The sequence below is a fragment of the Macaca thibetana genome, chromosome 7 (assembly GCF_024542745.1).
Source record: "Macaca thibetana thibetana isolate TM-01 chromosome 7, ASM2454274v1, whole genome shotgun sequence".
Classification (NCBI taxonomy): Eukaryota; Metazoa; Chordata; class Mammalia; order Primates; family Cercopithecidae; genus Macaca; species Macaca thibetana.
The window spans coordinates 145,819,082-145,845,160 of NC_065584.1; the positions used below are offsets into that span (position 1 = coordinate 145,819,082).

General features: G+C 38.5%; 1 protein-coding gene across 1 annotated transcript in view; it reads right to left on the reverse strand.

The window, feature by feature from the left end:
- The window catches only part of RORA (RAR related orphan receptor A), a 1,262,381-nt gene that overhangs the window by 931,919 nt on the left and 304,383 nt on the right, over positions 1 to 26,079 (reverse strand). The window lies entirely within an intron of this gene.

Here is a 26,079-nt window from a genome sequence, read left to right on the forward strand (position 1 = left end):
GGAGAAACACTTTAGTGAGTCTTTAACTTCACTTACTTTAACTCCTGCAATGCCGACAGAAAGATCCCAGCTGGACTTCCAGAGTTTCCATGTAGGCAGCACTCATTTTCCCTCTGCTTCATGCACTCTGCTTTCCAACCAACTGCATTATGACCAATTTTTTATTTTGTGATGATTTGTTTAATACCTTTCTCCATAACCCAACAGTGAGGTCTGTGAAGGCTGTCTGCTCCATCATGTTTAACCCAGAGTCAGCAGCACGTTGAAGGAAGAAGTAAAGGGAAGGAAGAAGGGTATACTTAGGTATTTAATAAATTATACTTTAAAGGTGGCCCTGAAGGCCTGGAGACCATGCCAGAAGTCATGAAAAAAGACTCTTTTATATAAATTAGCCAGTATTTTGGTTTGGGAATCAGAATATGCAAGCTGGAAGGATGTTAGAGGTTATTCATTTATTCCCTCATTTAACTTACGTTGACTAAACGTTTAGAATGTGCTGGGTCAAGTACTAGTCACAAGGGACATAGAAAGGAGTTGGACATAATCCCCGCCCCAAAGGAAGTTGCTCGCAGTCTAAAGGGGAGAAAGAGGAGACAGATCAATATAATAGAAGTTAATGGGGGACTGGAGATAGGAGAAAAGAGAAAGAAAAATGGAAAGCAATAATCCATTCTTGTGACTATTCATTAGATATTTTATATTTGTTCACTGTTTCCAAAGCAAGCAGGGAAGTCTAAACTTGCCTAAAAAAATAATAAGGTGGAGCCCCAAAAGTCCTTCCTTCCAGTGGGCTAGGGAAGGGGTCAGGGGTCCAGTGATCAGGCAGCTATCACTGAACAACTTGGGCCAGCCCCTGTCTCTTTTCCAGTGCAGTGGTTTTCAGATCAGGGTTTAAGAAGAGCACATCTGCTGCTATAGAGAATTGGCAGCTTTAATTCTGCCCTGAAATGCGCATAAAAATGAAACAACCCCAAGCCACCTATTCATGACTCCTACCATCATTGTTGCTGCGTTTTGTTTTAAAAATAAAAAATCAACATATTTAACATAAAAAATGTAGGAAGAAAGTATTTCGGTAATTGGAGCTTTTCTTTAAAGTGATTGTCTCCTCGTTAGTGCATGCAGGATGATACTAGAAGCCAGGGAGCTAAAATGACTTAATCAAGGCCACAGAAAGTTGGTGGCAGAGCTAGGACCAGAACCCAGTGACTCCCCAGCCAGTGTTCCACTGTATACAACAACAACATCCAAACAGTGATGAGAAAAATATGAGCAAACCTTTTTAGTTCAGGATTCATCCTATCACAGTAGGTTTCCAGGAAAAGCCAATCTTGTCTTTGTATATTCCAGCCAGTTATGCACAGGCTGAAAGATGAGGAAAAGCAAACTTCTCAAATGGAAAACCTGCATAAATAATCCAGCTGATAGAAGATAGCTTCTGAGATATGAGTGGTTACCTCTCATTACCAGTATTTAAGTGTTTTCTTGGCATCTCTTCATTCTGCACATGCAAGAAGGGCGTCTTTGAAATACTGGAAACACAAAATACATCATAATGAAAAAAATTAACCTTTTCATGTCAATCCTTTCATTTATTATCTTACTCATTTTCTCCTCATAACAACCCTATGAAGTTGGTGCAGTTGTCATTTTCATTTTAGGAAAAGGAAAACTATGGCTCAGAGAAGTTAAATAACTTGCCCCAGGTTAGTGAGCTAGTAAGAGTGGAGCCAGGCAGGATTTGAACTCGGAAGTGTGACTGGAGTTCATGGACTTTTCCATTATGTTCTAACACATGACTGTAGGGAGCATTATCAGACACACATCACCACCCAGGGATACAATTGATTCCTGTCCATCTAGAAAGGTATGCAAAGTCTCTCACCTAATGACAGTAACTAAAATTTATCGGAAGCACTGAACAGTTTGCAAATAATTTTCCACGTAAATTATTTTCTCTAATATTTACTCTAATCTATGAAGGAGGCAGAATTATTCCTATGAGGAGCTGGAACTCAGAGAAGACAAATAATGTGCCCAGGTCACCTAGTTACAATACATTCAAGCCAGGATCCAAACCTCATCTGCCTGCCCTTCCTGTCTGAACTCTTAGCACTGGATTTGCTTTCTAATTCATTTTTACCCCTGTGACTACAGAGGCAAACCCTCGTGGGATATTGTTCAAATGGCATCATATTTTACTAAAATTTTATAATGAAAGTATACAACATCCCAAACTACATAGTAAGCACTGATTTACCTAGAAAACCTCAGATAAGTCAGAATTTTTCTTCCAATAATGCCTGATAATCATAATAATCTGTCTAGAAAAATGGCCCTGATTAAGTTTAAAATCTCAAAATGTCAACCAAAAATGATTCTGTTATATTCAGGATTATTTAAGATTCTTATTGAAATTAATAATATCTTGCTCAAATTTATACAGTCTTTGCAGTTTATAGAAGACCTTCATGTTCGTTATCTTATCTGGCTTTCACAAGATGATGGGCATATTCAATTATTATTATCCCCATTTAATAGAAAAGGATTTTGCAATTTGGAGAAGTTACAGCTTACTTACAGTGGCTTGTAAGAGATAGCACTGAAGCTTAATCCAAATCACCTGACTCTAGTTTAAAGCTCTTTCTACAACCCTACCTGTAACCTCCCATGGTGTGCTTTTAAACTAAAATCAAACTCTGAAGAAGATTCCAGATGCAGTGTGTGTATATATACACACACACACACACACACACACACACACGTATATACACCCTTCCTAGCATTGCCTAACTCTTCTGGAAAACTAAGTTTATGGAACCTCTGACAAGCATCCATGGTGTTGGTGTCCTCCAGGGCAGGGATGTCTGTCCTCACTGTGGTTAGATTGCTGATGTATTTGGTGGCAGATGTGGGAGCCTGAGGTTTCTGGGAAGGACCTGCTCTCTGCAAAAACACCCACAACAGAGAAGTGTTTGAGAGGTGGGAAGGTGTTTGGAAATGGCTGGAAGAGATATGACAAGCATGAACAGATACAGCTTGGGGAGTGAGTCATAGGCAGGTATTAATGAAAAGAAACTTAACACTTGAACAAAGAATAGAATCACTCTGAACTGTGGCAAACTTGATGAAAATAAGCACTAATACCTAGCCCAAAAGAAATAGCACTGGAGACAGCCCACAGAGCAGGACATCAAGACTACTCCTTAGAGCCCTGGCTGATTTTTGCCTCATAGCCTACAAAAGCCAGTGGGGCAGAAGTAAAGTGACCAGCCGTTGGTCTGGGTATGTAGTACTGTCTATTTCATGAATTGTTCTTATTCTGTGGTATCTTCTCTGCTTGTCTGCGTAAGAACATTCTGTTCCTTTTCACAGAATGCAGTCCTGTTTTCCTTTAGGCCCAGATCAATATCACCTCCTTGGTTAGGCTTTCCCTGACCTCTCTCCCCGTGCAGAGTTTAATGTTCTTTCCTTTGGGTTTTAACTCATCATACTGTGATGTAATGTTTATGTACCTGGATGTCAGCCACTGAACTGGGAGCTCATGGAGGCCAAAGTCTTTCTCACCCTCCAATGTACAACAAACTACCACAAACTAGGCACCTGAGATATTTCAGCTGAACATATGCATGAAGCAAACAGCACTAATAAAGAATTAAAGTTAACTTTGAATTAACTAGGACGCTCAGTGAATGGAAAGTGGCCAGGTCTTTTGCTAAACACAGAAGTATAGAGAAGAAAATTTCGAACACATCCAGGCTCCAATTACTTGGGTTCCAATTAATTAAATTTTACTGTGAGAGAAAGTGTCCTAGCTAGATTACTTACAATTAATTGTTTTAAATGTAAAATAATGTTATTTTACAGAAAAAAAAATTACAAAAATAATACAGGGAGCTCCCATGTACCTTTTATCTAGTTTCATAATGTTAACTACTTACATAAATAGTGTATAATGATTTGAACCAGGAAACTAACATTGGCACAATACTATTTAAGTTACTCCAGACCTTATTTGGATTTCACCAGTGTTTCCTCTAATATCCTTTTCTGTTTCAGACTCCAGTCCAGGATACCACATTGCATTTAGTTGTGCTGCCTCCACAGTATCCTTCAACTTTGCGATGGTTGCACAAACTTTCCTTGTCTTTAATCACCTTGGTACTTTTAAAGAGTACTGGTCCGCTGGCTTGTAGATTGTTCCTAAATCTGGGTTTGTTTCATGTATCATGATTAATGTCGTACATTTTTGACAAAATGTGCCAAATGTTGCCACCATGGCAAGTCTATCACCTTGCATCATACCAGGGGGCACAGGATGTCACCTCTACCTTGATCACTTAGTAAAGATGAAGTGGGCTCGGTTTCATCACTGTAAAGTTACTATTTTCCCCTTTGTAATAAAAAAAATCTTGGAAGAGATACTTTTAGACTATGCAAATATCCTATAGCTGCTCAAACTTCTGCTCACTAATTTTAGCATCTATTGGTGGATCTTGTTTGTAATGATTATTACAGTGGTGTTCTCATATTCATTTTATGTTTTTCACATTTCTTGTGGAGTAATGAATTGGAAGTATACCCTAAGGGAAAGTTGCCCCTTCTTACTCACATATATATTTATTCAATTATTTATTTATATCAGTGTAGGCTCATGAATATTTATTTCATTATGTGGGCAATAATCTAATACTATCATTTTTTATTTTCTTGTATAAATTGCTCTGTATTTGGCCACTGACAACTCCTGTGTCCTTTTGAAATGCTCTAACCCTTTTATTAAATACTTCTCACTTTGTAGCACCATGGATGTGCCAAGTTCATCTCGTTTTTTTTCTGCCCAGCCTTGAAATCAACCAACTCTCCAAGGAGCCTAGATTCCTTTTATTAGAGAATAGCATTCAGAAACCAAGATCTGGGCACTAGATGTGTATATTGCTACTAGAGTACTATTTCTTCTAGGCTCTCTCACTAGACAACGCTAGGAAATACGTACCTGTATCTTCACCCATGCATACTCATATATCTCTATTTCCATATCTATCATTTCATGTATATGTTACAAAACCATGAGTTCATATTAATACCTCTGATTCCAACTCAATACTACAGGTTTCACAGCCTTTACACTTTTCTGAATGAAGGCTTACTTTTGGAACAATTTTCTCTCTCCCTATATCTAAACACTGCAGCACATCATCAGATTTCAGAAATTCTGCTGTGCTGAACCAAGAAGAAATATCTTCTAAGGCAGATGGGAACAAAGGTATACCCTTATATTTTCATTGGACAGTTTTATGTCACGCACAACTAACAAAAGAGACACTAGCTGGCCACCTGTGAAAACTTTAAAGACAAGGAAAGTAAAATGTTAAACAACTGCTTGAAACTTGAACGACCCCTTCCTCAGCTTTCTGACAAACCATCCCCTACAGTACCTTAGATTCAGTAATACTGTTTAAGGGAAAGAGAGATTAGGGATCTCCACTTGTAATCAGAGAAGGCCTCTTTCCTGAGGCCAGAAAAATTAGGACCTTTTCAGACCCTTAGCTTCAAGTGGTCAAACTTAGCCTCTCTGTATTATAAATGGGCTTCCACAGAAGAACTACGGCACTTTTTCAAAAGCACTTATGGGTGTGCTTCCAGAAGCAGCAAGCCTGCTTTAGAAACCATAAGAGACATAAAGGGAATATGAAGGAAAACGAAAATCTTTTAGTATAATGCATGAGGAAAAAGAAGACATCAATAGAGTAAATGCCTCATTATGGCACAATTTCTGCAGGACCATGCATTAAATACGAAAATACTACTATACCCCGTCTTACTGGAGACATAGAGAAACAGAATATTCCTTTTATTATAAGTTGGAATTCATGAATTTCAGTTGGTGTTGTTTCTGTATTTGAAATATGATCAAATGATTGATGGATTTAATTCAACTTCAGTGGATCCCTAATGTATGTCAGGCACCATGACAGGCCCTAGACGGATAAAGGTGAATGGGCAATAAGCACTTAATGAGTTGGGTAATACATGATTTAATAATAATAACAATAATAAAAGTTGAAGACTGGAGCTCAACTGAGCATTTCAAGTTCTGGTTTTGCTTTTTTTTTTTTCTAATTTAGTGGGATAATGTATCCTCTTTCCTCTTTTGTTGAAAACCATGCACCATGCACTTGCTGTATCTTGCATTCTACCCATAAAGAGATTCTTCCTTTTTCCCCCATATCCTCTTGATAGTCTAATTTTGCAAAAAAAAAAAAAAAACTTTGTCTCAGTCCCTAGCCGTGATCCCAATTACGCACTCCTCACCCGGTCTACATTGCCGATGGGAATGCAAAATGGGGCCCTATTCTGCATTAAACACTGAAAAAAAAACTGACCTAAAAATCCTTCTTTTAAAAAAATGCATTCACTATTTCCATGTCTTTAGAGGCTTGATAAATTTTTTTTGCAAGATATTGGAGGTGAACAAGAGAGGGGCCAGAAGAAAAGAATGCTCTCATGAAAACTGAGAACTCCGCTATAGACTTGCTCATGTAGAAGAAATAGCCCTGACTCTCTGGTCAGGACTCAGGATATTCAGCCCCTTACACATCTTTGTTTCTTTCTTTTTCTTCTTCTTCTTTTTTTTTTTTTTTTTAAGGAAGTCCATATCCTTAAAAGTCCCACAATAGACAAGACATTTATCAGTGACAGTGCTGTTTTCCAAGCATCTTTATGGAGGCTTAAAAAAGAAAGCAAAGTTTAATGTACATATCAATGAAAACTGTTTACAAGGCAGAAGATTGCACCCAGCGTGAGCTTTCTGACACATTTATCACTTCATTCCAAAGCTGGGTGGGAAGAAGCGACCTTCCCCCGACAGCTGATGCCTGGTAAAAAGGATGAAGAAAGTGTCAGAATTTTATGAATCTTCTGCAGGCAGTTGTAATAGTGAAAATGATCATGATTCTTTTCTCCATCCTCATTCATAAATCTCTGTCAGCACTTGAAGATAATACAATCTATTGTAGTCTTTCAACATATGGTACTATTGTGGCAGCTTAACTTAGAGCCCAGGAGTGGTACCTGAAATTGGAAGCCTTCCTGGTAAGGTATGTACTGATAAGATGCTGAAGAGGAAGAAAGAGTAATGGGAGAAGCAGCAGGAAGTTGGGGTGGGAGGGAGGCAGGAAAGGAGAAGGGTTCTAGCCCTAGCTATATGAAGGGAAGCAAATCACTTCGCATTTCTGTGATCTACTTTTCTCTGTCAAATGAAAATAACAATATTTGCTTTTCCTAACTCACAGGAGAAATGTGAAGAGAAAACAAGATAATGGATGTAAAACCACTTTGAAAAGTTGAAAGCACTATGCTAATATGAGGTATTACTATTCATATTATTGTGCTTTTGTGGTGGAAAATGTTCAAAGGAGAAGGATCCAACTAATTAGCAGTAAATGTGTAGCTTGGAAAAGATATTATGTGGGCGATGTCAGGCGGGGAAGAGAATCGTACACTTGCATTGGCAAAGCTGAAATTCGACATGAGTTCAGTGTGTTCCATATTGCCAAGCTGATAGTATGTGCTCAATAAATATTTATTAACTGAGTGATTACTTTTTTTTAGTGCATTGTATAACAGTTGTTTCTGTAACGTCTTCCTCACTGTGGCAGTTGTTTAAGAGAGGAATTATGCTTACTTAACTTATCCCTCTTTCCCAGTGTCAGTTACAAGACTACCATTCAATAAATATTTATTGAATAAATGAAAAAAAGTAAATGAATGGAAGAAGGAAATAATGGCAAATGTCTCCATAATTATGGTGAATCAGTTAAACTAATGATTACTTAAAAATTGAGCAGGGTGGGCATGGTGGCTCATGCCTCTAATCCCAGCACTTTGGGAGGCCAAGGCAGGCATATCACTTGAGGTCAGGAGTTCAAGACCAGCCTGTCCAACATGGTAAAAATCTGTCTCTACTAAAAATATAAAAAGTATTCAAGTGTGGTGGTGCATGCCTGTAATCCCAGCTACTGGGGAGGCTAAGTCAGGAGAATCGCTTGAATCTGTGAGGCAGAGGCTGCAGTGAGCCAAGATTGCGCCACTGCACTCTACCCTGGGCAACAGAGTGAGACGCCGTCTCAAAACAAAAAAAAAAAAAAAAAAGAAGAAAAAAATTGAGCAGTTTAGAACCATGTTAAAAGATTTATATAACATGATTTCAAGACTCTATAACAGTACATTAATGAAGACTACTGAGTACTGATAAATGGATAAACAAATAGATGAATGGAACAGAATACAGAGGCTAGAAACCCACATTTATACAGTCAAATTTTGACAAGGGACTGAAGCAATTTAAGGAGGAAAGCAAGTATTTTCAAAGATGGTACTAGGATCACTGGATATCCATAGAAAATACAAACCTCAACTCCTAACTCACAACATCTGTAGAAGTTAATTCAAGATGGATCATAGATTTAAATCTAGAGTGAAAGTGAGAAAACTTCTAGAAGCAAGCACAAGGGAATATCTGCATGCTGTTGGAGGCAGGCAGATTTCACTGAGAGGTCACAGAGAGCACTAACGATAAAAGAAAAAAAATAATAAATTGGAGTCCATAAGACTAAAATCTTCTGCTCATCAAAAGACATGATTATGAAAATAAACAGCCATAGGCAGAGAAAATATTTACAACATATATATTTCAAGTGTCTTCACTGACATTTGAGAGAAATGACTACTCCTGTTTGGGCTTGGTCCATATCATCTTTCCTTCCCTCCCTCATGGTTTTCCTCCTGCTTTGGACAATCTCTCTTGGGCTAATTTTAGGCTTTTCTTTTTCTTGCCTCTTGTATTCAGAGTTCCTTAGGGCTGTATCTTGGATTTTCACTCCTACCTTTTGGAGATCTCATCTCAATTCATGATTAGAATTCTGCCTATATGTTGATAATTCCCAAATCAACATTTTTTTAATTTTTAGGTTTTTCATGTGTTTTTTACTGTAAAAAAATATTGTCAATAGGTTTTTGGGGAACAGGTGGTGTTTGGTTACATGAATAAGTTCTTTTAGCGGTGATTTCTGAGATTTTGGTGCACCCATCACCTGAGCCGCCTATGCTGTATTCAATCTGTAGTCTTTTCCCTCACACCCGCCACTTTCCCCCAAGTCCCCCAAAGTTCATGGTATCATTCTTACACCTTTGTGTGCTCATAGTTTAATTCCCATTTATGAGTGACATTTACGCAATGTTTGGTTTTCCATTCCTAAGTTACTTCACTTAGAATAAGAGTCTTGAATTATTATTGCCAGATTGCCACAAATGCTATTATTTCTTTCCCTTTTATGGCTGAGTAGTATTCCATGGTATACATATATCACATTTTCTTTATCCGCTCATTGATGGTTGGGCATTTGGGCTGGTTCCCTATTTTTGCAATTGTGAACTGTGGTGCTATAAACATGCAAGTGCCGGTATCTTTTTTGTATAATGACTTTTTTCCTCCAAGTAGATACCCAGGAGTGGGATTACTGGATCAAATGGTAGATCTACTTTCAGTTCTTTAAGGAATCTGCATACTGTTTTCCACAGTACTAGTTTACATTCCCATTGACAGTATAAAAATGTTCCTTTTTCACCACATCCATGCCAACATCTATTTTTTTTTTATTATGGCCATTCTTGCAAGAGTGAGGTGGTATTGTGTTGGATCCCCCCCGCCTTTTTTCTTTTTTTTGAGGTGGAGTCTCACTCTGTTGCCCAGGCTGGAGTGCAGTGACATGATCTCAGGTCACTGCAACTACCACCTCCCGGGTTCAAGTGATTCTCCTGGCTCAGCCTCCCAAGTGGCTGAGACTACAGACACACACTACCATGCCTGGCCAATTTTTGTAGTTTTAGTAGGGACGGGGTTTCACCGTGTTGGCCAGGCTGGTCAAACTCCTGACTTCAGGTGATTCACCCGCCTTGACCGCCCAAAATACTGGGATTACAGGCATGAGCCACTATGCCCGGCCTAAACTTTTCCCTGTTCAGTATAACGTTGGCTGTGGGTTTGTCATAGATGACTTTTATTACCTTAAGGCAAGTCCCTTTTATGCCAATTTTGCTGAGGGTTTTAATCAGAAAGGGATGCTGGATTTTGTCAAATGCTTTTTCTGCATCTATTGAGATGATTATGTGATTTTTGCTTTTAATTCTGTTTTTGTGCTGTATCACATTTAGTGACTTGTGGATGCTAAACCATCCCAGCATCCTTGGTATGAAACCCACTTGATCATGGTGGATTGTCTTTTTAATGTGCTGTTGGATTCTGTTAGCTGGTATTTTGTTGAGGATTTTCGTATCTATGTTCATCACGGATATTTTCTTTTGTTGTTATATGCTTTCCTGGTTTTGGTATCAGGGTGATACTGGCTTCATAGCACGATTTAGGGAGGATTCCCTCTTTCTCTATCTTGTGGAATAGTGTCAATAGGATTAGTACCAATTCTTTGAATGTTAGAATTCAGCTGTGAATCCATCTGGTCCCGGACATTTTTTTTGTTGGTAACTTTTTAATTACTATTTCAATCTCTCTGCTTGTTATTTGTCTGTTCAGTTTCTTTATCTTCTTAGTGTAATATAGGAGGGTTGCATATTTCCAGGAATTTATCTGTCTCCTCTAGGTTTTCTAGTTTATGCATGTAATGGTGTTGATAGTAGCCTTGAATGATCTTTTGTATTTCTGTGGTGTCAGTTGTAATATCTCCTCTTTCATTTCTAATTGAGCTTATTTGGATCTCCTCTCCTTTTTTTCTTGGTTAAGCTCACTAATGGTCAATTTTACTGATCTTTTCAAAGAACTAGCTTTCTGTTTCATTTATCTTTTGTACTTTTTTTCAATTTTAGTTCTGCCCTGACCTTGGTTATTTCTTTTTTCTGCTGGGTTTGGGTTTGGTTATTCTTGTTTCTCTAGTACTTTGAGTTGTGATTTTAGATTGTCTATTTGTGCTCTTTCAGACTTTTTGATATAGGCATTTAATGCTATGAACTTTCCTCTTATCACTGCTTTTATTACATCCCAGAGGTTTTGTAGGTTGTGTCACTATTATTATTCAGTTAAAAGAATGTTTTAATTTCCATCTTGATTTTATTCTTGACTCAACAATTATTCAGGAGCAGGCTATTTAATTTTCATGTATTTGCATGGTTTTGAGGGTTTCTTTTGGAGTTGATTTCCAATTTTTTTCCACTGTGATCTGAGAGAGTACTTGATATAATTTTGATTTTCTTAAATTTGTTGAGACTTGTTTTGTGGCCTGTCATATGGTCTATCTTGGAGAATGTTCCATGCACTGAATAGAATGTATATTCTGCAGTTGTTGGGTAGAATGTTCCATAAATATCTGGTAAGTCCATTTGTTCTAGGGTATAGTTTAAGTCCATTTTTTTTTCTGACTTTCTGTCTTGATGACCTGTCTAGTGCTCTCAGTGGAGTACTGAAGTCCCCCACTATTATTGTGTTGCTGTCTATCTCATTTCTTAGGTCTAGTAGTAATTATTTTATAGATTTGGAAGTCCCAGTGTCAGGTGCCCATATATTTAGAATTGTGATATTTTCCTGTTGGACTAGTCCTTTTATCATTATATAATATAATATCCCTCTTTGTCTTTAACTGCTGTTGCTTTAAAGTTTGTTTTGTCTAATATAAGAATGGCTACTTCTGATCACTTTTGGTGTCCATTTACATGGGATATCTTTTTCCACCCCTTTACCTTAAGTTTATGTGAACACTAACATGTCAAGTGAGTCTCTTGAAGACAGCAGATACTTGTTTGGTAAGTTATTATCCATTCTGCCATTCTGTATCTTTTCAACAGAGCATTAGGGTCATTTACATTAAATGTTAGTATTGAGATGTGAGATACTATTCTATTCATTGTGCTATTTGTTGCCTGAACACCTTGTTGTTGTTGTTTACATTGTGTTATTGTTTTATGGGTTCTATGAGATTTATGCTTTAAAGAGATTCTATTTTGGTTTATTTTTAGAATTTGTTTCAAGATTTAGAGCTCCTTTTAGCAGTTCTTATAGCACTGGCTTGGTAGCAGTGAATTCTCTCAGCATTTATTTATTTGAAAAAGACTGTATCTTTCCTTCATTTATGAAGCTTAGTTTCACTGGATACAAAATTCTTGGCTGATAATTGTTTTCTTTAAGGAGGCTAAAGATAGGACCCTAATCCCTTCTAGCTTGTAGGGTTTCTACTGAGAAATCTGCTATTAATCTCATAGGTTTTCCTTTATAGGTTGCCTGTTGCCTTTGCCTCACAGCTCTTAAGATTCTTTCTTTTGGCTTGACTTTAAATAATCTGATGGCTATGTGCCTAGGTGATGATCTTTTTGTGATTAATTTCCTGGGCATTCTTTGAGCTTCTTGTATTTGAATGTCTAGAGCTCTAACAAGGCTGGGGAAGTTTTCCTCAATTATTCCCTCAAATATGTTTTCCAAACTTTAGATTTCTCTTCTTCCTTGGGAACACCAATTACTCTTAGGTTTGGTAATTTAACATAATCCCAAACTTCTTGGAGGTTTTGTTCATTTTTAAAAAATTCTTTTCTGTCTTTATTGCACTGGATTAATTCAAAAGCCTTGTCTTCAGGCTCTGAAGTTCTTTCTTCTGCTTGTTCAATTCTATTGCTGAGACTTTCCAGTGCATTTTGCATTTCTCCAAGTGTGTCCTTGATTTCCAGCAGTTGTGATTATTTATGCTGTCTATTTCACTGGAGATTTTTCCATTCATATCTTGTACCATTTTTTGATTTCTTTAAGTTGGACTTCACCTTTCTTTGGTGCCTCCTTGATTGGCTTAATAATTGACCTTCTGAATTCTTTTTCCGGCAATCCAAAGATTTTGTCTTGGTTTGGGTCCATTGCTGGTGAGCTAGTGTGATCTTTTTGGGGTGGTGAAGAAACTTGTTTTGTCATATTACCAGAATTGTTTTTCTGGATCCTTCTCATTTGGGTAGACTACGTCAGAGGGAAACTCTGGGACACAAGGGCTGCTGTTCAGATTCTTTTGTCCCACAGGTGCTCCCTTGATGTGGTGCTCTCTCACTTCCCCTAGGGATGACCAAAAGCTGGGGGCAGGGTTAGGCATGTGTGAGCTCAGACTCCTTGGGTAGGGCTTGCTGTGCTTACTGTGGGGGTGTGGTTCCCCGGTCAACGGAGTTATGTTCCCAAGGGGATTATGGCTGCCTCTGTTGTGTCATATAGGTCATCAGGGAATTGGGGAAGCCAGCAGCCACCCTCACCTAGCTCTCATGCAGCCTGCAGCCTGAAAGGCCAGTCTCATTCCCACGGTGCCTGTCCAACAGTATTAAGTTTATTTCCAGGCAGCCAGTGAGCAGGGCTGAGAACTTGTCCCAGGTTACAAGCCTCCCAGCTGAGAAAGCAACCAAGTCACAGTTCCTTGGCTGTCCCATGGAGCCTGCAGCGGCAGTCCACCTTCTTCAAAGGGTATGTAGATTCTCTCAGCTTTCCTGGTATGTTCCTGCGGTAGTTCTTGGAGCAAAAGTTCACAATGTGAGTCTTCACATGCTGCTTTGTCCGTCCAAGTGGGAGCTGCAAATCAGTCCTGCCTCCTAGCCACCATTTTCCCATAATTCTTACCCAAATCAACATTTCTGAGTGACTTCTCATGAACTCCAGGCTTGTATACTTAACCAGATGTTTTCTGATGTTTCCAGATGGATCTCAAATTCAATGTGTTCATTACAAATTTATCGTTCCTTTCTTCTTCCCCACAAATCTGCCACTTCCACTGTTTCACTTTCAGTACAGGAGAGCACTATTACTAGACCACACAAGCCAAGACCCTGTCATTTCAATCCAATCATTCCCAAGTCCCGTAGATTTTGTGTCCCAAGCATTTTCTCAGGTTGGTGCCTTCCTGTCCATTTCTAAATTACTGCTTTTTGCCATAGATGTTTAGCTTCTTATGACATCTTCTTATATTACTGCAAGAGTTTCCTCACTCTTACCCTTGCTGGGAGCCTGCACCCTCCTCCCTTCCATGCTTGACATTACTTACAGCCACAGTGATCTTTCCCAAACATAAATCTCATGTTGCTACTGTGTTCAAAATCCTCTGATGGTTTACTTTACCTTCAGGACAAAATTTGAACTCTTTATAGTTTGATACCCAAAACCTTTTTTACTCACTTCCACTCACTGCACAATACATCTTAAGGTTTGGTTCTCCTAGCAGTGACTGAGTAGCCTAGCCATCCATCTCTTTCGTTTGTCAATTCATTTATTACTATTGAGTGTTCATCCCGTCCAAAGAGCTATGATGTTTCACCTTCCAGAATCTTACATGAAGGATGCTGACCTGCAATTATGACTAGAAAAGAGAGTGGGGGCTTCACACTGACAGAGGTTTTTGGTTACAGAAATTCAGCACCTACTCTTCCATGTTAAAGAGTTAATTGTCCATAACCACTGTCTTTTTTTTTTTTTTTTTTTTTTGAGAGGGAGTCTCTCTCTGTCCCCCAGGCTGTAGTGCAGTGGTGCAATATCAGCTCACTGCAACCTCCACCTCCCGGGTTCAAGCAATTCTCCTGCCTCAGCCTCCCGAGTAGCTGGGACTACAGGCATGTGCCACTACGCCCAGCTAATTTTTTGTATTTTTAGTAGAGACGGGGTTTCACCATGTTAGCCAGGATGGTGTCGATCTCCTGACCTCGTGATCTGCCCACCTCGGCCCCCCACAGTGCTGGGATTACAGGCATGAGCCAACACGCCTGGCCCATAGCCACTGCCTTTGATGTGTTTTGCTCTTTTTTGTATGTAACTAACTTCCAAAAACCCCTAGAGACTCAATACAACGGTCTCTTCTCCTGAAAGACTTACCGACTCTCTGTCTTATTTTCATATTCCTCAAAACCCCCTACAAGCATAATGGCCTTGGTTCTTATATGTGCCTTACCACACAGCATTGCAATCCTCTACCTCTTTGCTTACATGTCTCCCCAGCTAAATAAAATCTCCATGAAGGCAGTATTTAACATTTGAATCCACTGGAACAGGGTGGCTTTACTGACTTGTTGAATGAAGTCAACCTCAGTTGCATCCCTATTCACCCAATTCCCTGCTCAATCATCTTGGAAAAATTATGTAACCTGGGACATCTCTTTGAGTTTTCTTGGTTGCAATCATATTCCACAGGACCGTATTTTGAGGAGACTGAATAATACAATGTATGTCAAACTTTAAGCACATGACCTGGCTTCTGGTGGATGGTTTACAAATGTTAGTTCTAGCAGTTTAACCATCATTCCCAGTGGTGTAAGGCACCTCTGGCTTTCCAGAAGATATCCTGAGGTATAAACTATTACAGAAAGAGACTGTATTCCTATTGTTGGCCCATTCTGTGTGAGAGAAAAGTTTGGAGACATTTAAAAAATAAAGGCTATATAAATTGACTACATATAACACATTAGATGAAATGCAAATGGAAAGTCAAGTTGGACGTGATATAGTTTAACATGAACATATGACTCTTGCAAGTCATCTCAGTATGAAGTTAGCTTTCTTCTAGAAACATTTATTCCTTCACTAAACAAGCTTCCACTATGTGTAGAATCCTATAAAAGATGTGATAAATGACCCAGGAATAAAGCAGACCCAGTGCTGGTTTGGTAGGAAGAACATAGAAAGATTTATCAGAGATCTTTGATCCAACTCCTGGCTTTATCATTTACTAGCTATGTTATCCTAGACAAAACTCTTAATCTTTCTGAAACTCAATTTCCTCAGTTGTAAAATAGAGATGATGTTAATAAATACCTCCCTTAATTTGAATAATAAATGAAATAATGTAAGTATCACATGACAAACCTTGAAGTGGTATAGAAATATATCAATTATTATTGATGTGCTGCTTTTTATGCTTTCTTTTCCTATTTTACTTTATTATACTTTAAGTTCTGGGATACATGTGCAGAACGTGCACGTTTGTTGCATAGGTATACATGTGCCACGGTGGTTTACTGCACCCATCAACCCGTCACCTACATTCGGTATTTCTCCGAATGCTATCCCTCCCCTAGCTCCCCACCCCACAACAGGCCCCAGTGTCTGATGTTCCCCTCCCTGTGTCCACGCGTTCTCATTGTTCATCTCCCACTTATGAGTGAGAACATGTGGTGTTTGGTCTTCTGTTCCTGTGTTAGTTTGCTGAGAATGATGGTTTCCAGCTTTATCAACGTCCCTGCAAAGGATATGAACTCAAAGTAATTTATAGATTCAATGCTATCCCCATGAAGCTACCACTGACTTTCTTCACAGAATTAGAAAAAAACTACTTTAAATTTCATATGGGTGTCCTGCTTTTAAGAAATTTAGAGCCCAGTAGGGAAGATAAGACATATCACAAAATATGGAAAATAATGGCCACTAGTTGAGGGAGTCTGGAGGGCATGAAGTGTGCAATTGCTCTTTCTTAAATTCTACTTTATTCACTTGAGTAAAGGCACTTTGGTTTTTGCATCTTGTTTTGTGTTTTGCTTCAGCCTGTTCCCTCTCTCCTACTTACTTTCATGTTTTTGCTTTTGCTGTCCTTCTGAGCAAACAAACAAACCTCAAAGCCCTGTGCTTGTTCTACTTGGTCCCACTTTTTTAAACCTTTTCCATCGCAGATCTTTTATCTGACTCTGACTCTAAAAGATGAAGACGCTGACCTACAATTATGACCAGAAAAGAGAGTGGGGGCTTTACACTACAGGTTTTTGGTTACAGAAATCCAGCACCTACTCTTCCTTGTTAAAGAGTTAAGTGTCCACGGCCAGCTGTTTAATCCACAGTATTTTCATGTATCCAGAGGAAAGTGTGAACCGGAAGCTCTCAGAGAATGAACTATCAGAGAAGGTATGCTCAGTTCAGCTGTCTTTAAATGTGATGGTGTTTGTAGAGATAATAAATATAACTTTTTAAAGCCTGGAGTGCTTGATTAATGAAATGAGGCTTCTTTCTTCTAGATCTCATTTACAATCTAATTTACAATGTTCCATTTTTTGCTTAATATTAAGAGACAGTATTTTATTATAAGGGATTTTTTTTTCAATTAATATGCACTTATAATAGATTTTCTACATTCTTTAAGGTAATTTTGGGTCCTGGGGCTACCATAGCTCTGATATTACATGAAAATAAGTGAGAATATAGGGTTTGGCTTTACATCTAATGTTTCATGGGTATAGCTATTTCAGAAATCAAGGTAACCTTACACTTAAACTTAATAGAACCATAAAAATACATTAACCTTAAGGTTAAACCCCATTTGTATTTATAAATAGGGAGCAAATTTCTCAGTAGCAGAGATGCTATCCTGAATTTATTCACCTTTCCTCGTGTCAGTATGAGGCATGGACCTAGTCTAAGGAGAGAAGTCAGAACAGGGCAAACTCTACAAATTTAGGATTTTTTTTTTCATTTTAAAATCAGGAATTTGGTCAAGATTAGGCTTTTCCTCAAAGTGTGTCCTATATAGTGCTATAGGTCCCACAGGCATCTTCGATGCTGCCGTGAAGAATAAGAAAAACTGTAAACATGCAGAATTCTGGGCCTTCCCAGCTAGAGCCAGAGAAGTTCTGCTTTTATTTTATTCTAATATATTGAGCTTCTGAAAATCATTTGAAATAAGAATTATGTTGTTATAAAGAACACATTGACATAGGTTAACCCTGAGATTCATATCAGAAAATTATTAAAAACTAATTATCTTGAAAAACCCACCAGCTCCAAAACATCTAGAAACATAGGATAAAATGTAAAAATGTCTTTTTAAGTTTGGCTAAGTTTTCAGCAATGAAAGGGAAAATCTGATGGGCCCAAAGCCAAGAGGAGTGGAATCAAGAATAATAGCCTCCTACTGAAGTGTTTGCTGCTTTCAGGGCCTTTGCCAGTCCCTGTGACTTGAGGGACTAGATGGCTGCATATGAGAACCTGAGACAAACCTTGGGACTGTACATGGCATGGGGTCAAAATTAAGACTCCTATACAGAGTCATAGGCCTTCAAAGGAGCCTAACTTTAGTGAAAGCGTGGGCTAGAAAACAGCTTGGTAGCAAGGGAAGAAACTTGTTAATCTGGGTGTAAACTCTTGTGAGGGAAAAAAATGTCTCTCTTGAGAATTTGTGGACACAGATCTGTGCTCACATGAACTTCAAGCTTACCTCTGTGCTATCTAGGTAATCTAGGAAGCCACCTAGATATTAATTTATAATTACCATAGCACAAGCATATGACAGAAACAAAAGCAAATCTTTGCTATAAAGAATCACTCTTAAAATGGACTTTGCAGAATTCACATGAAATGAATAACCTGGGAAACCAAAGTTATAAAACTCTGAGAAATAAACCAAAATGAATTAAGATTGACAAAACCACAAACAAAAGATTTAGACTCTAGTGGATTTTAATATGAATTGTCAGAAAAATACTACAAAATTGGTACGTTTAAAATGTGTAAAGAAATAAAAGAAGCAACTGAAAATATGATCAAAGAACATTATGAAAAAAAAATTCCAGGACATCTTGAAAAAAAGAGAAATTCTAGGAATAAAAAATATCACAACTTTAAAAATTAACAACTCAATTGATGGATTGAAAAGCAGAATAGAGTTAAAGAAAGAATTGGTGAACTGGAAAGTAGCTCTAAAGAAATTGTTTATTGTATACTGACTGCATACTGAAGTAATTACTTAATGTTTAAAGAAGAAGATAAAAGTATAATAATTTAAAAAAACATTGACCATTGAAAGAGACAGTCTAGAAAACGTCTAATCAAAATTTCAGAAGGAAAGTCTAGTGAAAGTAGGAGCAGGTAATAGTTGAATGATAGCAAGAATTTTCAAAATTGACGAAAGTCACAAATTCTGACTCAGAAACCAAAACAAACCTCAATAACAAAAAAATTTTGTATCTAGAAATAAAATTACAGAACAAAAAGGATAAATAAAAAACAGCAAAAGCAGCTTTAAAAAGATTACCTTCAATTAAATAACAATTTAACTCACATAAGACTCCTTACAGCAATATGGAAATCAAAACAAACTGAAATATCTTCAAAATTCAGATTAAAATATCTATACATATATACCCAGGAAATATATCTTTCCAAAATGAAGATGAAACAAAAACATTTTTAGACAAAATTGAAGTTTACCAACAACAGATCTTCACTAAAGGAATATTTAAAGGAGTACTTTAAGAAAAGTAAACATGATTCTAGAAGGAAAATATGTATCTAAAAAGGAATGAGGAAAGAAATTGCTTCCAGAGATTAAGTGCTGTGATTCTGTGAAAGTTGTTCATATCTAATCAGAAGAGGCTATTTTTGGGTGAGAGAGATGTGAGAGAGAGAGAGAGAAAAAATAAAATTTCTGCTCTTTTAGAGGAAGAGAAAATAACATTTCTGATCTTTTAGGATTAGCAACAATATTTTACTATTCAAGGTTTGCCACAAAGCTTCTCTATAGAATCAAATCTACAAAAAATGAAGGAAAACTGGGATTCACAGGTAACAACACTTCTCAGCTACAACCATTATAAGTCTAGTAGATGCCTCTATCTCATCATTCACTTACACATTAATTATACATGATTTTTTTAATATTCCTTCACGCATTCCTCCTATCTATTCTCATCCTTTCAAATTGGGGTACCTACCTAGGAAATGCCATATTTCTATATAATTTCTGCTTGAGAGTGCTGCCTTCAGTGTCATCAGAAACCGTAAGTTTGAAAGCAGCCTGCAGTAGTGCTAAAGGTTGGAAGAAATTATCGAAGGGTGCTACAGACCCTGCACTGAAAGAAATCACTGTTTATACTTCTTCAATTGCGTTAACTGAGCCAAATAGTAGTAAAAGCAGCTTCTTTAAAAGATGAAAATAAAATATAGTAAATATCAACCCATCATTATGTTAAGTGCCAATCCAAGTTTGTATACTCTTTGTTAGAAATTATACAAATATGGTAAAGGGTGAAGGTCCAGTCAATTGCAGTATTGTCCGGTCAGCCCTGTTGCGATACATTGCTTCTTATCCTAGATAGTGCCTGGGGAAATCCTAACAATGGCAGACAGAATTTTAAAAATAAGCTCAAACCAACCAGCCTGTGGATTCTGGAAGCAGCTTTATTACAATTGGCTGGGTATCCATGTATAGGAATGAACGTACCTACCTTTCTTTTCCTGACAGACGTGTCACTATTTCCTGCTACCACCCCAATCCCACTTTCCAAACCATCATTCCCTATATAGGGAAATATGGTACTAACAGGCTTGGCATCCTGGAGCATTCATCGTACTACATTTACAACGGGGCATTGTCAATCTGTGCATGAACCAAGGCTCACTATTTTGCTGTTCTCTCTTCAATGCAGCTAGTGACTAAGTAAATTAAGGTCTTGCTCTTCTTTTTTCACACGTTCCTGAACGTTATGGCCATTCCCTTCAGTTTTTAATAATGAACCAGGCCAGAATCTGGTAAGATTCAAGATTCGAATTGAAGCTTTAGTGAATGATGAAGACTCCTTAGATTTTAAATCCAAGATGTTTGCTCTTGGCTCTTAAGAGTGTTATAGGAGCTTTGCATTGGGCTTCATGGGTGCTCTTGCAAGCTAAAATCAAAGAAGTCTCTCTGTTTCACATTTGCTTGCTGTTCCTATGTATTTCTCTCTTGAGAGGTGGTAATAATTGCTAACATTAGGTGAGTGCTTAATTCTTGCTAGGCATGGTTCTTAGTGCCTAATGTGAATCAACATTAGTATTACAATAATAGTCCTACACAGTACTACCAAAACAGTCTCCTTTTTACAGATGAGGAAAATAAGGTGTAGGGATTAAATAACTATATTCAAGGTCACGGAGAGAGTTAACAGTGAAGGCAGGAATTAAACCCAGGCAGTCTTTTCATATCGAATATACTATACTATACTCTTCTCTTGGAGTGAATGGGGTAGAGGGCAGAACAGGATTCTGCCATTCCTGGGACCTGATTATAAATCCAGTAAATAGTGCCAATACCCCACCTCAGTATACTATACAGGGAGGCGACCCAGGCAACCTGCATACCCCCTGATAGGGTTTTTCCCAGAACACTGCTGTTCACCCAATGTTCGTTCGTCAAGGGCCTCTGCCTGGGCTTCCTCTATTCTCTGATGTCCACCAGCTCCCACATAAAGCAGGCTGATCTACTTGCACCCCATCTGGAAGACCATTAATTAAAAACACACTGGGAGCACCCCAAACTCCTTTGTGAAATTTTCTTGGAAACATTCACTTTGTTCTCATCCCTTATCCTGCCTCCTGCTCTGCTCCTGTGGTTTGGATGTGTTTACCTTGTCTGAATGCAGTTCCAGGTCTGGATTCCCCCACAAGCTTTTGGATAGTGAACTTTGGTGTCTGGCTTGACCCTTTCTAGGACTGTAGCTTACACTCATCATTTGGCTTACCCTCTCCAGGCTGCTGTGGGTAAAAATACAGGGTTGACTGTAAATTTGGAGCTCTTGGTTCTCACACCAACCTTGACTGGTTGGCTGATAAGTGTCTCGTTCACACAAAAAGGTGAACCAGATCTTCAAAACAGACCTACAACCACCTATTAGGCTAGAACTCCACCAAATTCTGGCCAGTGTGAACTTGGCACCATGTCCCCTATTCCCACTACTGCTGACACTCTCCCTCCTATGTACCAATCACCTAGAACCACAATTCTCCTCTCTCTCGTGACTCACAGAGTCATCCTCTAGGTATATCTCTGTCCCTTTGCCTCAGTCCTATGTTGTATCACTTTTGATATCGAGGCTGGTCCAAACCTAGCCCCCTTAGATGGTATGCTTATTGCTCTTCTCAGGGTCAACTCTGTAGTTTCATAAGTTTACACCGACTTGATATTATCAAATTTTGTCCCTTTTCCCACCTTTCTATGCTGCTGAGATCTCATAGGCCTTATTCCTGTGCCAGCTTCAGTTCAACCAATGGCTAACGATGGCTCAATGACAAAGCTATCCCAAGCTTTACCAAGCCACAGTAGGGCGGATTCTCAGAATCCCAGGATTTAATATTGCATGTTTTATATTTTCAATTCCTAAAGGACTGGGTTCTTGGCAGTTTTTCTCTTTATAGTATTTAGCATGGTGTCAAAAACATTTGATAAGTAGACACATGGGATTTTTGAAGGATGAGTCTGTTGGTCAGTACCCTCTTTGTGGTAGCTAGAAACAACTGAAACAACAAGGAAATCCAGGGATATGATTAGCCTTGGAGGCGCCCGACAATTCAGACAGTGCTATCAGGGTTCTCTCATTCTCAGTTTGTACTGGGTTTGGGCCTCATTTGTTGGTACCATCCACAGGCTTCCTCCATTCGGCAAGAGGAGGGGATCATGGCCAAAGTCATGCTTATACTATTCCAGAATAGGAAGCCCAGGAGAAAGTGGGAGCTTGTCTCACTTAGTCTCTACATGAAATTCACAGAAGAATCCTGACCAAGTGGGCATGAGATCATTCCTAAGTCAATCATCATGGCCAAGGGTCATGTGTACTAAGATCAACCAGGCAACGGTCATATGTCTTTTCCTATAGCCAAAGGGATAGCTTGTGTAATTAGCATCCTCTTTAGGACCTAATAGACTTGGGCATGGGCATTTGTCCAAGGAAAGGAATACAAGTCAGACGAAAATAACAGATGGTCACTATAGCAGGTTGCCCTGGGTTCAGGGGTGTGTGTGTGTGTGTGTGTGTGTGTGAATTTCTCAATCCATTGTTCAGAACTGCATGAATTTCTTCAGCTGAATGTCTTTCTCACTCAGCAGGGACACCAGAGTTCACTCCTGTTTGCAGCCTTCATTCTGAACCAGTTGCTCTCTTTATAGATCACAATTCCATCTACTCCCATATACCTTGAAAGATATAACCTTCCAAGTTCATTACTCATTTTCCCCCCTTGGACCTTATCTTACTTTCCAGTCTTGATCCTCACCATTTTCTACTTACTATGATCTTGTGTCCTCTTCAGCCACAATTCTGGCTGGCTCTGGTCAACACTTCCCCAACTCTGACTCAGCCCTTGAATCTCCCATGGACCTCCCTACATTATAACACTGTCTGTGGATGGTATCTCAGGGGGAGTTTGCCATGACTCACACTTTCATAGGGCCATAAGCTCTGGCATTCTTTGCCTAGATATTTATCGTATTAAGGAATTTCCAGATCCTTATTTGCACTTGAAGAGACTTGAATGATGCCTAAACTGTCCTTTTCTCTTTTTTTCTCGTCCAATTCCCCAATTGCTTTAAGCCAAATGCCCAGACATAGCTTCTGCTCTTTTGTTGGTTTAGCTGCTTTTTGTTGTCTTTAGCTTTGTGGTTCTACTAAGGAAGAATCTAGCCTTTTCTTTCTACTGCACAATTGTCTCTTTGGCTTCTACTGTCAAACAAATATTTTTTTTTCTTAAAAAATGTCATTAGTTGCCAAACATGTAGTTGTTTCTTCTGATATTAACTTTTGTTACTATAGATGCGACATCTTTCTTCCCTTCTCTCGCTTTTTTTCTCCATGAACACATTTCTTAGTAGTCATGTGAGTACTCTTATCAGGCTGTTGGTGAGTGTATGAGGATAAAGATGATACATGCGAACAACAGGAAGCCACAGCAACTTCAAAGGCTGAGATAACCATTGTCGTCAGGTTGGACTCATTTGGCAAGTGTCACCATATCTGTCATAAAAGGCCAGGTATTTTCATGGATACAAATGCGTGTATAGGACAAAAGAACATTGAGTATAGCCGGTTACTGAGTTGGCTTAGCCTCAGCTTGGGCCAAACTGGCAAGCAAAGTCTATCTTCAGTGTCACAGAAGGTATATTGCTTATGCTGCGGAGCCAGGTTTCTCATATTATAAAGGCATTTTTGTGCAATGCTTAAAAACTTAAATTCTGTGGTGAGTAAAAAGGATTCATATCCCATCTCTGTTATTTACCAGCCATATAATCATGGAAAAATCATTTAAGAATTTCAAACCAGTTTTCTCATTTGTAAAGTCGTCCTTCATTTATTCAACAAACACTGTGCACTTAGTATGTGCCAGACACTGTTCTAAGTGCTGGAGAAGCAGCAGTGACTTCAAATTCCTGCCTTCCAGGGTTCTGTCTCTAGTAGGAGGACAGAAAATATGTGAAATAATCAATTACCTAGCATCTTAGAAGGTGGTAAGTGCTGTGAAGAAAAAACAAGGATGGTAGATACGTTTATACTACATTACCTCACATGAAATATAGAAATCTTGTAACAGTATAGTTCCATTTATCCCCCATTCTTTGTGCTATTGCTGTAATATATAAAATATCTACACACACCATAAATTCTATAACATTGGGTTGTGGTCTTTCTGCTCCTTAACTCAGCTAGTTCTGAGTTCTTGTCTCACAGCCAGGAAGAATTGGGTGCATGGACACTGGACAGTGAGTGGAGTCAAATTTATTAAGTGAAAGAAAAGCTCAGCAGAGAGGGGGCACAGTGGGTGGTTCCCCTACTCGAAGGTGGGAAAGTTCCCTCTCATGTGACTGGTCCGGGGCCTTTTATGGACTCAGAATGTGGAGTACATGCTAATTGTTTTGTGAGTATGCAAAAAAGTTTAAAGCAAAGACATCACTCAAAGGTGGGCAAGACAGTGTAGAAAACCAATTAGGAAAAGGTAGGTATTATAGCAGTTTGAGAGTCTTGTCTACTAATTTCAACATCTGAAAAATCTCTGGGACATTTTCTGTTGACTTCTTTTTAAAAAAAAAAAAAAAAAGGTCCCATTTTTTGTTTCTTCATCTGTCTGGTAATTTTTTTTTAAATTTAATTCTGGGCTTGGTGGTAATGTATTGTCTTACAATGAAGAGTACTGACTCTGTCTTTCCTGTAGTGAAAATAAACTGAGATTCCCTCTCAGTTCTTTTAGCTTCCACATGCTGTTTTTGCTGGGGTCCTGGAATCTGCCTTGAACGTGCATAGTTCAAAGACTACTCAATAGTTAGAGGACTTTATCCTCATATTTTGAGGGGTTCAACCCTTCTGCAGCTCTCTCCTTTCTTGTATTTCTTCTTTCATTTTCAAGCCACTCTGACTCTGCCTGCCCAAAACTTTGTCCTCTGACACCTCGATTCAGCAAGTCTGTGACTTTCTCTAGCCCTACCTCATGTGGAATGGGGGTGCCCTCAGGCAAAAAGTTACAAAGATGCACACATTATTACATATAATTCCTGTCCTTCAGGAATGCCTGAAAATGCCTGATGGTTTCCTTCTACACTTGGTTGGTCTCCAGTATTTTCAAATTGTTTTAAAAACATTTTGTCCATATTTGAAACTGCTATCTGTAGGAGGGATAATTCAACCTAGTTTTCTGCTAGTATCAGAAGCAAGAATACAGTTTTGGACATGTTAGGCTTGACATATTTAGTAAACATTCATGTTAAAACACTGAGTAGGCAGTTACAATATACAAGTATGGAGTTCAGGGTAGAGATCTGAGCTGGAGCTATACATTTGTTGGGATCAACACATAGATGCTATCTAAAGTTATAACACTGGGGAAGATCACCAAAACAGTGAGGATAGATAAAGAAGAGAAGAAATGCAAGGACTGAGACTTGAAAGTCTTCGAAGTTTAGAAGGCTTTGAGAAGAGTTGACAAATTAGACTGAGATGGTGTGGCAAATGAGGTAAAAGAAAAACCATGCGATTGTGGCATCCTGGATTCCAAGTGGAAAAAGTTTTAATAGAAGAAGGAAGTGATCAATTGTGTCAAATTCTGCTGATAGGACAAGTAAGATGAGAACTAAAATTGATTATTGGATTTAGCAATGTAGAGGTCATTGATGACGTTGGTAAGAGCAGTTTTAGGAGAGTGCTGGGGGGTAAAAGCCTGACTAGAGTGAATCATAAAAGCAATTGCCAACTTCATGGAATTTTTGTGAGGATTTATATGACAAATCACAAAGTATCTTAATATATAAAGAGCTCATAAAATTAATGAGGAAATAGGTTATTGTTTAATGG